Source organism: Tenrec ecaudatus, chromosome 15, assembly GCF_050624435.1.
Source record: "Tenrec ecaudatus isolate mTenEca1 chromosome 15, mTenEca1.hap1, whole genome shotgun sequence".
Lineage (NCBI taxonomy): Eukaryota > Metazoa > Chordata > Mammalia > Afrosoricida > Tenrecidae > Tenrec > Tenrec ecaudatus.
In genome coordinates, this window is record NC_134544.1 from 65,429,676 (window position 1) to 65,449,930 (window position 20,255).

The 20,255-nt window shown below is 40.8% G+C and overlaps 1 protein-coding gene and 1 pseudogene across 7 annotated transcripts in view; both read left to right on the forward strand.

Moving 5' to 3' along the window:
- The window catches only part of PTPRM (protein tyrosine phosphatase receptor type M), a 901,381-nt gene that overhangs the window by 669,427 nt on the left and 211,699 nt on the right, over positions 1–20,255 (forward strand). The window lies entirely within an intron of this gene.
- LOC142428252 (U1 spliceosomal RNA) lies at positions 67–196 on the forward strand (annotated as a pseudogene).

Here is a 20,255-nt window from a genome sequence, read left to right on the forward strand (position 1 = left end):
AGCAGCAAAGGGCTCATTGAGAATAGCATCTAAAACAAGATCTGAGTACATCTTTAAAAAGGCTCCATACTTATCTGGAAGGGGAGATACCGTGATCACGAAGGTGGCTTTCCCAGGGCGAGACTTATCCATTGCACTGCAGATGTGCTGTCCCTTGCGATTTCCCCAAATGTGGGGAACTCAGCTGCTAATAAATTAATGAAAATAAATAAATAAAACAAGGATCCAGATCAATAAGCATATTGTACCTAAGGAGGAATAAAGTCTATGTATTTTGAACATAGTAAATAAGATGAATGATCAGAAATGAAGGACTGATGGACCTATAGGGACAACAAGTAGAATAAGGGTTTCTAAGGGATCTGGTGGGTTGGCCATAAAAGGGAGCTGATATCAAGGAGTTCAGGAAAGAACAGACTATTTTGAAACTGTTAGCAATTCTACAATACAGCTTGATGTGATTCCACTATGGAATGATATGATATCTCTATTAACTCCAAAATTTTTTTTGAAAAAGTATAATAAAAGAAAGAAATGAAGTTGAAAAGGTAGGCCAGAACTATGTTATAGATTTCCTAAGCCACAGTAAAGAATAAAGATTTGATTCAAAGTGCTCTATGTAGAAACCACTAAGGTACTTTAAGGCAAGGTTGATCTGAAATGCTTTACATTCTTAAGAGCTAATTCTATCTGTTGTGTGGATATTTGGGGTGAAGGATAGTTGGGATGCTATTGCACTGTGCTAGAGGGAATGTGACCATGGCTTTCACTGCTGGGGTCTTCGTGTAGATGGAGAAAATGAAGCGATTCAGGGACGTTTAGGATCTTCTATTAAATTAAGAAGAGCAATTCTATAAAGGTCTTCCTAGACTAAATCTTTACATGAGCAGACAACCTCATCTTTCTCTTGATTGAATAAGTAAGATCTGTCGCCCTTTTCCCCACAGTTGGTGAAACCAGCCCTGGAGAGTGCTGGAATGATCCAGTGTGGGGCAGGGCCATAAAAGCAGATGCCTAGACTTTATCTTGAATAATGAATGGGCTGTAGTAAAAATATATATATTAATTTCCATGGAGACCCTGACAATTTCTTTTTCCTAACAGGATATAGTAGGCCAAACAAGTTTGGGAACCTATGATATAAGGTGGGGTGACAAGAAGAGAGGAAATGAGTCAGATATTCACTCCTACAGTAAGAAGGGAGAAGGTGCTGCCTCCAGGACCCCCCAGTAATAAACGTTGCCTCTGCCTATTGTCTGGGTGATATATTTGAGGTTATACTGCATTTTATCATTTTCTTCTTAAGTTTAGGACAGTCCTTTCTATGTTGAAATTGTCTAGACTTCCTCTCCATGCAGAAGTTCTGTAGCTTGATGTCTAGACTTCCTCTCCATGCGGAAATTCTGTAGCTTTATGTCTACACTTCCTCTCCATGCAGAAGTTCTGTAGCTTGATGTCTACACTTCCTCTCCATGCAGAAGTTCTGTAGCTTTATGTCTACACTTCCTCTCCATGCGGAAGTTCTATAGCTTTATGTCTACACTTCCTCTCCATGCGGAAGTTCTGTAGCTTTATGTCTACACTTCCTCTCCATGCAGAAGTTCTATAGCTTTATGTCTAGACTTCCTCTCCATGCGGAAGTTCTGTAGCTTTACTGCATCTTCCTTTTTGCTTTGTAGTTGTCTTCATTTACAAATCAAAACCGCAGGCTCCCTATATTCAGTTTACTTAGTATGGGTGGGTTTCTGAGTGATGATTTCATGTGTGCTGATCTCAGATAATTTTTTGCCATCACTTGTTCCCCGTCTGAAAAACTTCCTGTAGTATTTATTCTAAGGTTGGTTTGGGTATTTATAAATTTTTAATTTCTATTTATCTAGAAATTATCTAAATTCACTATTATATTTGAGGGAAATTATTTTGGATATGTAATTATGAATTGCCTTTTTATTATTCTGAGTTATATATATATATTACCTTCTTGTCAATGTGGTTTCTGCCAAGAACCCAGAACTCATTGGTTCTCCTTTGTAGGTAACTTTTCATTTTCCTGAGCTGTTTTCAGGATTCTTTCTTTGCCTTGAGCTTTTGAAAGTTTGTCTTGGTGCTTTCTTTGGAGTCTGTTCTGTTTGGGATTCATTCAGTTCCTTTATTACATTTTTTTCTTTTTTTACTTTATTTAGTTTAATGTTAGTATGGTATCCCACTGATTAAATATACTACAATTTATTATTTCTTCTGTTCATGAGCATTTAGTTTAACATTTTTTGTTTAAATTTTTAAAAGTAATTTTACTGGGGGTTCTTACATCTCTTATCACTATTCAGACATTCATCCAGTGTGTCAAGCACATATGCCGCCATCATCATTTTCAAAGCATTCTCTTCCCACTTGAGCCCCTGATATCAGCTATCCATTTCTAACCCCCTCCCTCCCTATCCCATCCACCCTCACAAACCCTTGATAAGTTATAGATTATTATTTCCATATCTTACATCGTCCTCTGCCACCCCTCACTCACTTTTCTGTTATTTGTTCCCCTGGGAGGGGTTCTACATTGATCCTTGTGATCAATTTTCCTTTTCTTCCCCCACCCTCCCCTAATCCTACTGGTATCTCTACTCTCACTGTTGGCCCTGAGGGGTTTATCTATCCTGGATTCCCTGTGTTGCCGGCTCTTAATCTGTAGCAGTGTGTATGCTCTGGTCTAATCCATTTTGTAAGGTAGAATTGAGGTCATGATAGTGGGGTGAAGGAAGCACCAAAGAATTAGAGGAAAGTTGTGTGTTTTATTGGTGCTATACTGCAGCCTAACCGACTCATCTTTTCTCTGTGACCCCTCTGTGAGGGGATGTCCAGGGTTACAGATGGGCATTGGGTCTCTACTTCATGCCCCCTTCAGCCCCCCTAATTCACCTTGGATATGTTTTTGTTCTGGCTCTTAGATGCCTGATACCTGATCCCATCGACACCTCATGATCACACAGGTGGTGTGCTTCTTCCCTGTGGGCTTTATGGCTTCTGAGCTAGATGACCGCTTGTTTACCTTCACACCTTTAAGACCCCAGATGCTCTAGCTTTTGATAGCCGGGCAATCACCACATTTCCTTGTGCACCATTTTGTCTACATTGATCGTGTTGGGAAGGTGAGCATCACAGAATGCCAGATTGTTAGAACAAAGTGTTTTTGTGTAAAGGGAGTACTTAAGTCGAGGCCCAATATCCATCTGCAAACTTAATTCTCAACATATAGCTATGAGCACATAATTCTGTTCCCCTCTCTTATATGTATTTACATATGTACATGCTTAGGCCTCTATAAATGGCTTTTGCCTCCTGGTTCTTTCTTTTATTTCCTTTTACTTTCCTCTTGTCCCACCATCATGTTTGGCCTTCAGTTGGGTTTAGTAATTGCTCACTGCTACATTTCCCTCGATTAAGCCCCACTAGGCATCCTACAACTTTCCTTCCTTCCATTGATTTTAGTTCACTTGTTGTTCCCTTGCCCCAGGGTTGATTACCACCCCCACCTCCCTTTCTCTCACCTCCTCTTCTCCCATATCCCTCCCCACCCCCCAGAACCTTTGGTCCTGTTCTTTTCATCTCCAAATTATTTGTCCCCCCTATCTTATCTAGATAGACATGCAGATACATTAATAAGTACAATAACCTGGTGAAGCCAAATAAAACAACAAAGGAAGTCAAAACCAACAAAACAAGATTTTGTGATATACCCACAATTTTCTCGGGTTCCTTTTTTTCCTCCTCCCTTTCTGGAATTCTGATTACGTGTACATTATTACTGTGATGGTATCACATGATTTTTAGGCTTTCTGTTTGGTTTTTTTTTTTGCTTTTTTCTTTCTGTCTGCGTTTTGTTTCTGATTATATCTATAGCGGATTATTATTGAAAGATTGGACTTTATCCTTCTAATTTGATTGTCCATTGATTCAGTTATACTCTTTTGCCCTTTCAATGTGCTATCTATTACTGAAAAACTTAATATTCATCTCCTGTATTTCTATTCAGTCTTTTGTATGGTATCTAATTTTTCATTTACTCTGTCAGTTCTTGCATTGTTTTTCTGAATATTTTAGAGTTTTATCTAGATTTTCCTTGATTTTATGTTTTGTCCTTAATCCTTCCATCACTTAGTTGAATTATTTAGCTCGAATTCCAATGCCATTTTTTCCTTAAGAAAGTTTCTGGCTATATTGGGAAACTGCTTGTAGTAATTCAAAATGGCTATTGTGTGTCAGGCTGGTGAACAGTTCTCCATTCCATTTGTCTTTATATTCGCTGGGTCTTTTTGTTTTTCCATTTCTTCTAATCAGTAGTTACCCCACTATTCTGGTTTTTACTTTGAAGTTTATGTGCCATGTGATCATCTACTATTTCATTTGGTTTTTCATAACTTTGTTGTAGAGGGTCTGGGTGGCATGTCAGTGTAGTCTGCCATGTCACTGAAATGCCTTTGAACTCTTTTTTTTTAAAACAATTTATTAGGGGCTCATACAACTCTTATCACAGTCCATACATATACATACATCAATTGTATAAAGCACATCTGTACATTCTTTGCCCTAATCATGTTCTTTTTTTTCTCCTCTTTTTTTACATTTTATTAGGGACTCATACAACTCTTATCACAATCCATACATATACATACATCAATTGTATAAAGCACATCCATACATTCCCTGCCCCAATCATTCTCAAAGCATTTGCTCTCCACTTAAGCCCTTTGCATCAGGTCCTCTTTTTTTTTCCCCTCACTCCCCGCTCGCCCTTCCCTCATGTGCCCTTGGTAATTTATACATCGTTATTTTGTCATATCTTGCCCTATCCGGAGTCTTCCTTACCCCCCTTCTCTGCCGTCTCTCCCCCAGGGAGGAGGTCACATGTGGATCCTTGTAATCAGTTCCCCTTCTCCAACCCACTCACCCTCCACTCTCCCAGCATCGCCCCTCACACCTTTGGTCCTGAAGGTATCATCCACCCTGGATTCCCTGTACCTCCAGCCCTCATATGTACCAGTGTACAGCCTCTGCCCTATCCAGCCCTGCAAGGTAGAATTCAGATCATGGTAGTTGGGGGGAGGATGCATGCAGGATCTGGGGGAAAGCTGTGTTCTTCATCGGTGCTACCTCGCACCCTAATTAACCCATCTCCTCTCCTAAACCCCTCTATGAGGGGATCTCCATTGGCTGACACTTGGGCCTTGGGTATCCACTCTGCACTTCCCCCTTTCCCCCTTCATTCAATATATATATATACACACACACACATAAATATATACACACACATATATATACATATACACACATATATCTTTTTTTTTTTTTGCATGATGCCTTATACCTGGTCCCTTTGGCACCTCGTGATCTCACTGGCCGGTGTGCTTCTTCCATGTGGGCTTTTTTGCTTCTGAGCTAGATGGCCGCTTGTTCACCTTCAAGCCTTTAAGACCCCAGACACTATCTCTTTTGATAGCTGGGCACCATCAGCTTTCTTCACCACATTTGCTTATGCACCCATTTGTCTTCAGCGATCCTATCATTGAGGTGTGCCGTCAATGATATGATTTTTTGTTCTTTGATGCCTGATAACTGATTCCTTCGGGACCACTCGTCACACAGGCTGGTGTGTTCTTCCATGTGGACTTTGTTGCTTCTGAGTTAGATGGCCGCTTGTTTATCTTCAAGCCTTTAAGACCCCAGTCACTATCTCTTATGATAGCCGGGCACCATCAGCTTTCTTCACCACATTTACTTGTTCACCCACTTTGGCTCCAGCAGTTGTGTCGGGAGAGTGAGCATCATAGAGTTCCAATTTAATAAAAGAAAGTATTCATGCATTGAGGGAGTGTTTGAGTAGAGGCCCAAGGTCCTTCTGCCACCTTAATACTTAACCTATAAATATAGACACATAGACCTACTTCCCCATCCTCCTATATATATTTGCATGTACATGTCTTTGTCTAGACCTCCATAAATGCCCTTTGACTCCTACCTCTTTCCTCCATCTCCCTTGCCTTTCCTCCTGCCCTACTACCATGCTCCATCCCCACCTGGGCTAAAGTATACCTCTTCTCTAAGCAACTTTACTCTTGATCATTTCCCACCAGGCCTGCCACTCACCCCCTCTCTACCATTTGGGGTCCCATGTTGTTCCCTTGTCCTTGTGTTTGTTAACACCACTTCCTTACTCCCCCATTCCCCCACCCCAAGTCCCCCCAGAACTGTCAGTCCTGTTGTTTTTCCTCCAGATAGTTCATCCAGCCTGTCCTATTCAGACTGACCTGTGGAGACACTAACATGCACGAAAACAAGACAGAGGAAAACAAAGCAACAGTATACAACCAGACAACAAAACAACAAAAACAAACCACTGACAAAGAGCAAACTGCTTCACAAGAGAAAAGCTTGTAGTTAGTTCAGGGATCATTTGCTGGCCCTTAGCAGCGTTTTCTAGTCCAGTCTGTTGGGGCACCATGCCCTGGCCCCAAAGTCCACTTTCAGCATTCCCTGGGGACCTTGCCACTCCATTCCCTTGCTGTTCCGCTGCACTCCTCCAGTGCTTTGCCTCGGTCTGGTGGGATCAGGTCAGGTGCAATTCCCACACTGTGTCTCCGGTGCTGTCCCCTGTATCGCCCTTAGTCACTGAGTGGCATCATGTCTCATAGTGGGGCCAGCCATGTTGTTCTCTCTGTGGACTGGCTGCTCTACTCAGGAACATCATCCTCACGGCCTGGTGGGCCAGGCTGTGTTCCACTCTCTCCTCTTGCCCCTTCATCTGCTCCGGTGTGCTCTGATCAGATATGTCCATCTCCCGGAGCTGCAGAGTCAATGTCGTCCTTTGGAACAAATTCTTTTGGGGGGAGGGGCAGGAATCCACTTAATTTATGGTGCTGGGGCCAGCCTCCCAGACCTCTCCACTGGTTCCCTACTCCACGCCAGGATATTTCATTCACACTTTGCGGCACTGGGTTGAAGTCTGGTCCCACTTTCTCTGTGGAGATATAAACAATACCCTCCCCTTGGGTGGGTTAGTGCCCCATGCCCCCACTACCCTTTTCTTATATCCATCCATTTGTTTTCCTTCCCCCCCCCCCTCCACCATTGTCTACTGCCTTTGAACTCTTAATGTAGACTGGAATTGCTTTTTTTTGGGTGATTTGTGTTTCTCTTCTGAAATTCAGAACATCTTTTTCAATTAATTAAATCCATTTCTCCATAGTTCAAACTATGTGCTCTTTGAAAGTATCTTCCCTGCCTCTAGAACTGGGTTTCTGAAAAATCATGTAGTAGGTGACTTCATGGCTGAGAAGCAAGCTTTAGAAGCAGAAGGAAGAGTCACCTCTGTAAACCTAATAGTTATATAATAAAATGAGACAAGTTATCATTGAAAAGGACCATCAGTTCCATAAAGACATTTTAATAGTTTTATTGGCATATGATTCACATACACATTTTGATAATTTGACCATATTAAGACTAATACAATCATCACAATCATTTTGGAACATTTTCTACTTTCTCATGCTCATTGTTATTAGTCCCATAGCCCTTAACCTTCCTTGCCTGTCCCCTAGGTAATTATTCTTCCAATCATTGTCTTTGCATGATTTTCTCTACATGGAATTCATGATAAATCTATAAAGACAATGATAAATAGGAAGAAAAATAATAACTCGCAATAGTAACAAATAGAGGAAAATCCTCAATCAAAAAAGAAAGCAGAAAACACTAAAAACTAAAAAACCTTTAAAATGGGCCTAAAAGGGTATCAAATTATAAGATTTAGATTTTAACTTAATCTCATCTGTCTTAAATGCTATTCAAATCCCTGAACTATGGTCAGAGGGAATTCATGTGAGGCTTAATCCATGTGAGGATCCTGCAAATGAATTTTGGTCTTCCACCACTTGTCTGTCCATTCACACTGTGGTGGCTGTGTGTTCCTGTGGTGCTGGAGGCTATGTCACTGGTACCTCAAATGCCAGTGGGGCCACCCAAAGGGAACAGGTATCAGTGGAATTCTAAGAACAGACAACTAAGAAAAGACTGCTCCCCACTTTGAGGAAGGAGCCAATGAAAACCTGATGCAGAGCAACAAGACAGTATCAGATACTGAGGGTCTAATGATTGGAAGCAGACCACTGTTGGGGATAGTGCCAGAAGATAGGCCCTTTTTATCTGTGGAAACTTAAATGTGACGGAGGAGGACCTGATTTCTCAGAGTGGCATCAACCATGGTGACATTTAGTCCTATAATGCCAGTGGGAGTGGAGCCTGCAGGATCTTCATTTGTTGATGGATCAAGACTCAAGCTAAAGAGAAACACCTGCAAAAACTTGCTACTGATGAAAACTTGGACTGTGTGAAGCATGCCTGTAGGATATTGAAGGTGGTCAAAATGAAATGAAAAGCATAAAGTTCAATATCCTGAGCATTCTTGAGCTGAAACGGACAGGTATTTGGCCGTTGGAATTAGAAAATCATGATCAAGAGGAATAGCTTGGCATTCATTGTCAAAAAGGACATTGCAAAATCAATCATGAAAAACAATGTTAAAAAAAGAAATACACTCTTTTGTGATAGAATTATATTTATCCACCTTCACAGAAATACTTTCACTACAATCATCTAAATGTATGCACTAACCTCAAAAGCTAGTGATGAAAAAAATGAAGCATTATACCAACTCATATATGTATAAGAAAGAGCTTTATATAAAAGAATAATTATATATTAAGAAAACATTGCAGCCCAGTGCAGACCAAGTCCATAAGCCCATTATTAGCTTATATGTCCAATACCAGTCCATAAATTCCTCTTCAGACTCACACAACACATGCAATGATGCTGAATATAGGAAGATCACAGGACAGTGGGTGGAAAGTCTTGTGGATCTAGTGGTGGTGGAAGCCTCTCAGTGCTGGTGTGGGTCTTTACGTGGCTCCTCCAGCTCCAGGACTTTGGCTGCCATCGGCATAGCTCCATGTTGCTTGTTAACAAGAATGTGAAGCAGAGATTGTGGTCCACTTCTCAGGAGAAAAAAAAAAGAGGAATTTCCCAGAATCCTTCTGCTGGGTATTACCCTCTGACCTAATTGACAGGCTAAACTCCACCGCTTAATTCTTAATATCCACAAGTTGACAAGAGATTATGTAACTACCACACAGAGAATACCAAAAGATCTTTTCTTGTGTTTTACTGACTGTGCCAAGGAATTCAGCTGTGTGGATCATAACCAATTGAGAAGAATCGGAATTCCAGAACACTTCACTGTGCTCATGCAGAACTTTCACATGAATAAAGAGGCAGTTCTGAAAACAGAATGAGGGAATACCGCATGGTTTTAAACTAGGGAAGGTGTATGACAGGGTTGTATCATCTTAACATGCTTATTCATTCTGTATGCTGAGAAAATCATGAAGAAAGCTGGCCTATATGATTGTGTTAGGCAGGGTTCTTTAGAAAAAAACAGAACTCTTATGAATATATATATATATATATATATATATATATATATATATATATATATATATATAGAGAGAGAGAGAGAGAGAGAGAGAGAGAAGTAAAATAATAGCTAATTAGTCCACACAGTAGCACAGAGGGCTGAATTCAATTCATGATGAACAGTTAATACACTGGAAGTCCTTCAATCACATAGGCTGCCGGTTGGAAGTTAAGGAAGCAGACTGCAGGGTCTTCCCACAGACAAGGCAGGCAGTCTGCCTGCAGGCAGCAGGCAGCAAGGTGTGTCATCAATAGTCAGTATGTCCGGAGCTTTACAAGGCAGGCCTTGGTGGTATCTGGAACTCAAGCAGGGCAACAGGTTGGTCTCAAAGGAACTTCAAGCTGCCCATGGGTTGACTTGGCCCCAGGTAGTATAGCACCTAGGTTAAGGCAGAGAACTAGCTAAAGCAGCAGTATGCTGATCCTATCTCGACAGAGCAAGAGGGAGATGGGTTTTCGGCTATCTTTATTTATTTTGGTGGACCTCCAATCAAGCTGCTACCCAATGTTCCCATTGTCCTAGTTGGCACAATAAACCCAACTGTCACAGTCCACTTCTTGCCACCTTGGCCCTTGTACACAATTCTTTAGCCATATAAATGTCCACGCATTGATGAAATCACAATTACACCTAGCATCAAACATGTATCATACACATAAATGAAAACACACTGAATCTGGCATATTTTACATGAACAAAGGAAAGATATTTAATGAGCACATTCAAAGAAAAAATACTGACAATCACAAACCTCAGTTTTGCAAATGACCACATGGTCGTAACTGATAGGTGGAACAACCTTCTTTTACTACCCATTCTGTATTACCTTTTCCCTTGGCCAGCACCTCAGCTGGCCATGGTTCTTTGCCTGGTGGGGTGATCCAGACCTTAATGATGAAGAATATGGCATCAAGATTGGAGGAAGGCTTAGTAACAACCTGGGATATGCAGATGAAACAACCTTGCTTGCTGAAAGTGAGGAGGACTTGAAGCCCTTGCTCATGAAGATCAAGAATTGCAGCCTTCAGTATGAATTATGACTCAAAATGAAGAAAACCCAAATCCTCATAACTGGACCAATAGTAACATTGTGATAAATGGAGAAAAAGTTGAAGTGATGAAGAATTTTGTTTTTCTCAGATCCACAATCAGTACTCATGAAAGCAGTGGTCAGGAGATCCAAAGACCAGTTGCATTTGGTAAATCAGTTGCACAAGACATCTTTAGAGTACTCAAAAGCAAGGATGTTACTTTGAGGACTAAGGTGTACCTGACCCAAGCCATGGTATTTTCCATTGCCTCGTATGCATATGTAAATTGGACCAAAGAAGAATGGGTGCTTTTCACTGTTGTACTCTAGAAGAGTACTGTAAGTTCCATGGATTGCTAAAAGGACAAATTGATCTGTCTTGGAAGAAGTATGGCCAGAGTGCTCCTTAGAGGCAAGAATGGCAAGACTTAGTCTTACATACTTTGGATGTGTTGTCAAGAAAGCCCAGTCCCTAGAGAAGGACATTGTGCTTGATAAAGTGGAGGGTCAGTGAGAATGAAGAAGGTCCTTGAGGTGATGGATTGACACCAAGATGATGGATTGCAACCATAGGTTCAAGAATAGGAAAAATTGTGAGGATGGCGGGACCAGGCAGTGTTTCATTCTATTCTAAGGTCACTATCGCTCAAAACCAACTCAACGGCAAAGAACATAAACAACAACTCTGTCTTCCATATCCTTCTTCAAACCAGGTGTTCATAATTTAAGTTCTGATACCATTCCCTCTGTTGAATTTGGTTTTTTTAATTTACATTCCTTGCATCACAAAGACTGGTGTGCTTCTTCCATATAGACTTAGTTGATGCTTTACTTAGATGGCTACTTGTTTTAAGACAAGACTTTAATTGGCAGCGCAGGTATGTCATGGAGCTAGCAACCACCATTGCTGGCCAACTGCCTTCAGATCTCTCTCCCTTTGTGACCTGACATTAAAAAAAAAAACTTTAAGATGCTTGACACTATTCGATCTGATGAGGCCCCATCTAGTTTTGTCACCACACTTTGCTACAACACCCATATCTTTAATGATTTTTTATGAGGGTGAATATCAAATATGGTCATTTCATAACAAATTATTCTTTTAAAATGATCTAATTGTTTTTAGATTAGGGCTAGAATTAAGTGTAATCCAAAGTTCATTCCTATAGCTATTGTTTATATAGGTCTTGGGTTCCCTTTAGAGACATCATTATCATTTTATAATAGAGAACATTATAAATCACTCCCTGACGCACAAGGTAATCCTAGTTAGCCAATAGTGTAGAATGGAAATATCTTTAAGAGAGCAAAATTACATATTGTAGGCAGCCTTTGCAGATTGTAAAACATGAATTGTTAATCTGTACACATTAACTGCTAAAGTGATTAAACACTATTTACATAAACAACAGGAGTTGATGTTAGGGCAAACATCTTAAAATCACGGTAATAAACATGATGGAATTGTCATTTCCCACTACTTGCTTGCTAGAAACTTTCAAGATTTACCATACCCCAAATTTCATGAAAATACTGATGAAAGCTTTTGTGTCTAAAAATATATGTGCAGAGATATTTTCTTGGATATCTGCTATTTCAGCCAATTGCTCCACACTTTTGTGATTGAAGACTGAGTACGACTACTTACTTTTCTCCTCCCCTCCAATCTCATGTGCAGCTTATTGTTTTATTCCTTGAGCTATAGAGGAACTTAGCTCCTTGGAGTGAAAAAAGAGAGAAAAGGTTTAGGGGCCTTTGTTTATCCAGGTGGCGTGATGGGTTACTAATCGGACTGCAAAGTAAAAGGTCAGCTCGAACCCACCGGCCACTCCATAAAAGAAGAAGGGTGCTTTCTCCTCCCCTCCAGGCTGACAGCCAGGGAAATCCACAGGGGCCGTTCCACTGTGTCCCCTTGGGTCTCTGAGTTGAAATGAAATCAGTGACAGGGAATGTGGTTTGAGTATGATTGATTTAACCTGCACAGCATATTTTATTAAAGCCCATTAACAACGCGCCTCAGTTCTGTCTCTCACAACTTCATGGTAAAGTTCCACATTTTTTAAAGAAGTACACAACATCTGGAGCAGAAGAAGAGGCCTGAATCACCTGAAGTCTTCAGATAATACAGCCTTGCTTGCCAAGAACACTGGAAATATGTACTAATGAAGATGAGGGGCCATAATTTTCAGTATGGCTTACATCTTCGGATGAAGAAAACAAACAATAAAAAAGTCCTTACCACTGAGCCAGTGAACAGCAAGACTATGAACAGCAGAAAAATGATTAAAGTTATCAAGGATCTCATTTTACTGGATTCACATGAAGAAAGAAACACACAAAAATCCAACGACATATTGCACTGAGCGAAGCTGCTGCCAAGGCCTTTTTAAATCATTAAAGAGCAAAGTTAGCACTTGGACGACTCAAGGGCCTGATCATTTCAGTCACCTCCTATGTATGTGAAAACTGAATAATGAATACGCAAAACTGAATAGTTGATGCCTTTGAACTATAATGTTGGCAAAGAATATTAAATATACGATAACTGCCAAAACAGAATAACTCTCCTGGAAGAAACACAGTTATAATGTTTCTTAGAAGGGAGGAGTATTTATCTCAAAGTATTGACTTTATCTCAAATACTTTGGTCATGTCATCAGGACAGATCAGTATCTGGAAAGGGACACCATGCGTGGTGCAGTAGAGTCAATAACAACAACAACAACAAGACCCTCCATGAGGTGGAGGCTGCCACAGTGGTCTCAAGTATAACAACACTTGTGCAGGATCTGGCATGGCTTCGTTCTCTTGCACATTGAGTGACTGTTTCCAAGCGAGCCCGGTGGCATCTCCAACAACAGCCTCGGTGCTGGGGTTCTCTCCTCGTCAAGGGTCTTTGTAGACCCTGCTTTCGTTCTCATTTTCCTTCATAGTCATTGGATTGGAAGTTAAAATGTCAACTTCACCTGTGTTTCTTATTTATCTTGTTTTTGCAATTTTAAACTCAATTTCTCTTTTATCTGCTTCCATCAGACATGTCTGACCATTCGTATCTTCCATATCTGAAATTCTTACAGGGGACTCAAATAAATGGAGATATAAATTTTGGTGAACTAAATTTTTGAATACAGAAAATTTATGAATGAAAAGAGTATCCTGATTCCATTTGCTGACCATAAAGAATAAGTTGTTCATTTCTAGAATCACATATTTGCGTATAACAATAAAAACAGTAGTTCAGATGCTGGAAACCTCTCATCATTTTCACAACATCCTCTAAAGTGAAGAAACACTCTGGCAGATTTGGTTTTATTCTCCAAGCCCCATTTACTCCATGCATTTGAAAACTTTCTCTTTCTTTTCATCACACTCAGTTTCCAAGACCATGCACTGGGTTTCTGTTTGCACACCACGGGAAAGTTGAAGAACATAACAATGTGTCCCTGCCTGGTGGTACAACATATTAAGAGTTGGGCTAGGAAGCACAAAGTCAGCAGTTTGAAAGCACCTATGAGATAAAAGAGAAGGTTTTTGACCTCTCTAAAGATTTACAACCCCAGAATATTCTCCCCTAGAGGATTGCCTGCAGTCTAAATTGACTTCACAGCAGGGTGTTTGGTTTCGGTTTTACGCAAGCAAGTTTGGTGTTTTGAATATGCCAGCTGCTTCATGGTAGAAAGATGAAGCCATTTACTCCCATAAAGATTTCCAACTTCGGAAACTCTGTGTAGGGTCACCATGCGTCAGAATCGACTTGTAACAGAGTTTAAGGTAGACACGTTTATGCGTCAAAAATCAACTAGACAGCCCACAACAACAACCTATCATGAGATCATAAACACACATTTTTAAACATCACTTTATTGGGGGCTCTTACCACTCTTATCACAACCTATACATGAATCCATTGTGTCAAGCACATCTGTACATTTGCTGCCATCATCATTCTCAACACATTTGCTTTCTACTTGAGCTCGATATCAGCTCCTCATATTCCCCTGCCCTCCCCACTCCTCCTTTATGAACCCTTGATAATTTATAATTTATCCTAGTTTTATCATATCTTACACTGTCCAACAACTCCCGTCACCCACCTTTCCATTGTCTATCCCCTAGGGAGGAGGTTATATGTGGATCCCTGTAATCACTTCCCCGTTTCCACCCCAGCTTCCCTCCACCCTCCCAGTATCGCCACTCTCACCACTGGCCCTGAAGGGATCATCTGTTCTGGAGTCCCTGTGTGTCCAGTACCTATCTGCACCAGTGTACATCCTCCAGTCCAGCTGGACTTGCAAGGTAAAAGGCATCCAAGAACCAGAGGAAAGTTTGATGTTTCATTGTTGCTACCCTATACCCTGTCTGGCTCATCTCCTCCCTGAGACCCTCTTGTAAGGGGATGCCCAGTTGCCTAGAGATGGCCTTTGGATATACGCTCTGCACTTCCCCTCATTTACAATGATATGATTTTTTGCTCTTTGATGCCTGATACCTCATCCCTTTGACAACTCGTGGTCACACAGGCTGGTGTACTTCTTCAATATGGGCTTTTTTTGCTTCTGAGCTAGATGGCTGCTTATCTTCAAGCCTTTAAGACTCCAGATGCTATATCTTTTGATATCCGGCACCATCAGCTTTCTTCACCACATTTGCTTATGCACACATTTGTCTTAAGTGATTGTATTGGAAAGGTGGGCACACAATGATATGAAGTTTTGCTCTTTGATGGCTGAAACCTGGTCCCTTCTACACCTCTGGTCACACAGGTTGGTGTGCTTCTTCCATGTGGGCTTTGTTGCTTCTGAGCTACATGAACGCTTGCTTACCTGCAAGCATTTAAGATCCCAGATGCTATATCTTTTGATAGCCGGGCCCCATCAGCTTTCTTCACCACATTTGCTTATGCACCTACTTTGTCTTCAGCAATTGTGTCGGGAAGGTGTGCATGATGGAATGCCAGTTTAATAGAACAAATTGTTCTTGCATTGAGGTAGTACTTGAGTGGAGGTCCAATGTCCAACTGCTGCCTTAATACTAAACCTATAAACATATGCACGTAGATCAATTTTTCCATCATCCTATATGAACATATTTACATATGTACATCCCTGTATTTAAACCTCCATAAATGTCCTTTGCCTTCTAGCTCTTTCCTCTACCCCCTTTTACACTCCTCCTGTCCCACCATCATGCTAAGCTTTCATTTGAGTTTCAGTAATTTCTCTCGGTTACATTTCCCTTGCTGAATCCCCACCAGGCCTCTCACACCTCCTTGCCACTAACCGTGGACCACTTGTTCCCGTTCTCTGAGCTGGTCAACACCACCTCTTTTCCCCAGCCTCCCCCTGTCCCATGTTCCCCCAGAACCATCGGTCCTACTGTGTTCTCCGTCAGACTGTTCAGCCTATCTTATCTAGATAGACCTGCAGAGATAACAATATGCACAAAAAAACAAGGCACAGCTAGACAAAGCAACAATACAGAACATGATGACAACAGCAAAGCAAACCAATAACCAAGAAAAAAATTAATTAATTTTAAAAAGAAAAGAAAAACCTGTAACTAGATCAAAGTCTTTTTTGACCTCTAGGCATGTCCTCCAGTCGAGTCTGATGGGGTGCCACACTCTGGCCCCAAAGTCTATCCTTTGCACTCCCTTGGGAGCTTCCTGCTCTGCTGCACACCTTTAGTATTTTGCCTCTGTGTGGTGGGGTCAGACTGGACCAATTCTGACACTGAGTCTCCAGTGTTGTCCCCGTAGGGCCATGGGTCAGCGAGGGACGTCATGTTTCATAGTTGGGTCAGCCACATGGTCCACTCTATGCATTGGCTGTTGGAGTGGGGATATCGTCCCCCAGGCTTGGTGGGCCAGGATGTGCTCTACTCTCTCTTCCTCCCCATTCATTTGCTCCCATGTGCTCTGATCAGACATGTCCCTCTCTCCTAGCTGCAGCTTCAGTGCTGTCCTCTAAAGTAAATTCTTCTGCGGGGAGGAGCAGTTGTCCACATAGCTGGTATTGGGGCTGAGCCCTCAGGCCCCTCCACTGGCTCCCCTCTCCATGCCAGCCTGCTGTATTCTTATCCCGGAACACCGGATTTAAATCTGGTCCCTTTTTCCCTGTGGAGATACAAACAGTACCCACCCTTGGGTGAATCGGTGCCCTATTCCCCTGCTACACATTTCTATCTTTTTTTTCCTCCCCCACCCCTCCTTTTTAGTTGACTACCATATGTACCCCTGGATTTGGTCTGGCCCCTGCCATACTACCTTGATCTCAGCCCTGGAATGTTTGTGTACAGTAGCTTTTTCCCCTTTTGCATTTCTTTCTCTTTTTTTATAAACTCACCTCAGTGGACTCATGTTGTACTTATCCTTTTGTGTTTGGCTTGCTTCAATTAGCATAATTTCCTCCAGTTCTTCCCGTGTGGCGATATCCTTCATGTGTTCATCACTGCTTTTTAGCGATGCATAGTACTCCATTGTATGTATTGTACCATAGTTTTTTAATCCATTTGTCTGTTGATGGAAATTTGGGTTGTTTCCATCTCCTTGCAATTGTGAACTGTGCCGTGATGAACATTGGAGCACAGATGTCTGGCATGGTTTGTTCCTTGCCTCTTCTGGGTATATGCCTATTGATTTCCATAGTGGCTGTACATACCTACAGGTCCACCAGCAGTGGACGAGAGTTGCTATCTTACCACAGCCGCTCCAACACTTACTGCTTTCTGAAATTTTGAATTGGGCTATCTTTGAGGGTGTTTGGTGGTATCTTATAATGGTTTTAATTTGCATTTCTCTTATGGTTAGTGATCAGGAACATTTCCCCATATGTTTATTGGCCATTCGGATTTCAGGCTCTGTGAAACTTCTGTTCAGGTCCTTTGCCCACCTGCTCAGTGGTCAGTTAGTTTTTCTCTTATTGTAAGCTTGCAAAGTATTATAGATTTTAGTAATAAGGCCTTTGTCTGATGTGTCATTGCTAAAGATATTTTCCCAGTTGGAGGGTTCTCTTATTACTCTCTTGGTGAATTATTTCTATGTACACAGGTAACTTATCTTCACTTGTCTGTTTGTGACTCCTCTGTATTAGTATCCTTCCCTATTTCTGATAGCCTTTGTATTCCCTGTGCCAAGGTTCTCAAGTGTGACCCAGTTCACTCATTAATGGCCATAATTGTTTGAGGTTTGTATCTCAAGATCTGTGATCCACCTTGAGTTTATTCTTGTGTATGAAGTAAAGTAAGGGTCTTGCTTCATTTGTCTGCAGGTAGATATCCATTTTTCCCAGCACCATTTATTGAAGAGGGCATCTGCTTCCCATTTGATAGTTTTTGGGCCCTTATCAAAGATCAGTTGCCTGTATGCTGATGTTTTTATTTCTGGGTCTTCAGCTCTTTTCCATTGGTCTGTCTAAATATCTATTGTTATACCAGTACCACACTGTTTTGACTACTGTGGCTGTATAATACATTCTGAAGTCTGGTAGAGCAAGCCTTCCCACTCTGTCCTTCTTCTTGAGGAGTTCTCTGCTAATTCAGGGCTTCTTCCCCCTCCATATGAAGTTAGTAATCAGTTTTTCCAATTCTTTGAAGAAGGATGCCACCATCCTTCATATCAGGAACTTATATAGTGCCTTGGGTAGAACTGACATCTTTACTATATTGAGTCTGCCAATCCACGAGCATGGGATGTCTTCCATTTATTGAAGTTACTCTTGGTTTCTTGTAGTAGTGTTTTATAATTTTCCTCGTACAAATCTTTTGTGTTTTCAGTCAGGTAAATCCTTAGATATTTCAATTCGTGCTTGGCTATTGTAAAGGGTACTATCTATTTCATTGTCTCTTCTGTGCTCTTGTCTGATGTGTATAGCAGACTGATAGACTTCTGTTTCTTGATCTTGTCTCCTGCCACTCTGCCATATTCCTCTATTGCTTCCAACACTCCACTTGTGGAATTTTGGGGATTTTCGATATATAGAATCATATTGTCTGTGAATAATGATAATTTCACATCTTCCTTCCCCAGATGAATACCTTTGATGCCTTTTCTTTGTCTTATGTTGTTAGCTAGGACCTCCAGTACGATGTTAAATAGGAGTGAGGACAAGAGGCATCCTTGTCTGGTCCCCTCTTTTGGTGGAATTGTTTGTCTTTTATCCTTTAACTACTACGTTGGCTGTTGGTTTTTCATATAGAGCTTGTATAATATTGAGGAATTTTCCTTCTATTCCTATCTTCTTGAGTGTCTTAAACAGGAATGCGTGTTGGATATTGTCGAATACATCTATCTATATTATCATATGGTTATTATCATTTTTCCTGCCAGTATGGCAAGTAATACTGATGGTCTTTTGTATGTCGAACCATCCCTGCATCCCTAGTATGAATCCCACTTGGTCACAGTGAATTACTTTTTTAGATGTTTGTGTATTCTGTTCGCCAGTACTTGGTTACGGATTTTTGCATCAATGTTCTTTAGGGATATTGGTCTGTTGTTCTCAATTCTTGTGGAATGTTTGCCCACTTTAGGTATCAGAGTTATACTAGCTTCCAAGAAACAGTTTGGGAGTTTTCCATATTTTTCTATGTTCTGGAAGAGTTTGTGTAGGATTGGTGTCAGTTCTCTGAAAGCTTGATAGAATTCTCCTGGGAAACCATCTGGCCCAGGGGATTTTTGGTTGGTAATCCCTTAATAACCTTGTCTATTTTTTCCATTGCTATGGGTCTGTTGAGTTTCTTGACATCCATCTGGACTAGTCTATGGTCTCTCTCTCTCTCTCTCTTATATCTGTCATATCTGGTAATACCTGTCATAACCTGGTTTAAATTTTAAAATACTTTTAAAAGCTAAGAGAGCTGTTTTTGTTCTTAAAACCCAAATCTCCAATTTGGTTAATTCTTTTCAAACTGTAGTTTATTAACCACTACAGGAATGTTGACTTAATTTTCTGACCCAACTACTTTATAAACCATTACAAACCATGTGAGTTTATATATATATATATATATATATATATATATATATATATATCAGCATATCATCTTCATGGGACATGTATAAACATTTTATGGGGAATTATTGATATTGATTCTTTTTATATAAAGGGCTGGAAATTATTTTTATTTTAAATACTGTAAGGCAATACATTGTTAATTTTCATCAAGAGAGAAGAAGTAAATCTTCTAATATAGATGAGATGGGTGCTGGGGAAAACAACCAGTTTCTCCCTTCCCTTCCTTTAGAGGTGTCTTGTGTATACACTGGACAAGAAAAGATGGTACTATAGCCAAGAACTATTTTGCTGATTGAAATAGTGTTCTGTATAATATTTGACTTTTCGTCCATATTGAAACCTTCTACCTTGGAAATACATACCGCCTTCATTTAGTACTGTGGCAGCACTAATAATATTAATATACACTCTGTCTGTGTTGTCAGATATTAGTATAAGAAGGGACTTGCTCGTTTGCATTTCTAAAAGTGAATCCATTTATCTTTGACTTAGCTTGGCATTGCAGCAAAGAGTTATTTCCTCCTGGGATCTGGATGTAAGATAACTGAAGCAGATTGAAGTTGGCAGTGACTAATGAAGTCTTGTGAGGACGTCTGGCAAGTGGGTGGATCTCTGCCCGTCGGGGAGGAAGAACAGAGTACCCAGAGCCATTTGTGATGGAGATATTTCTTCCTTATTTCTC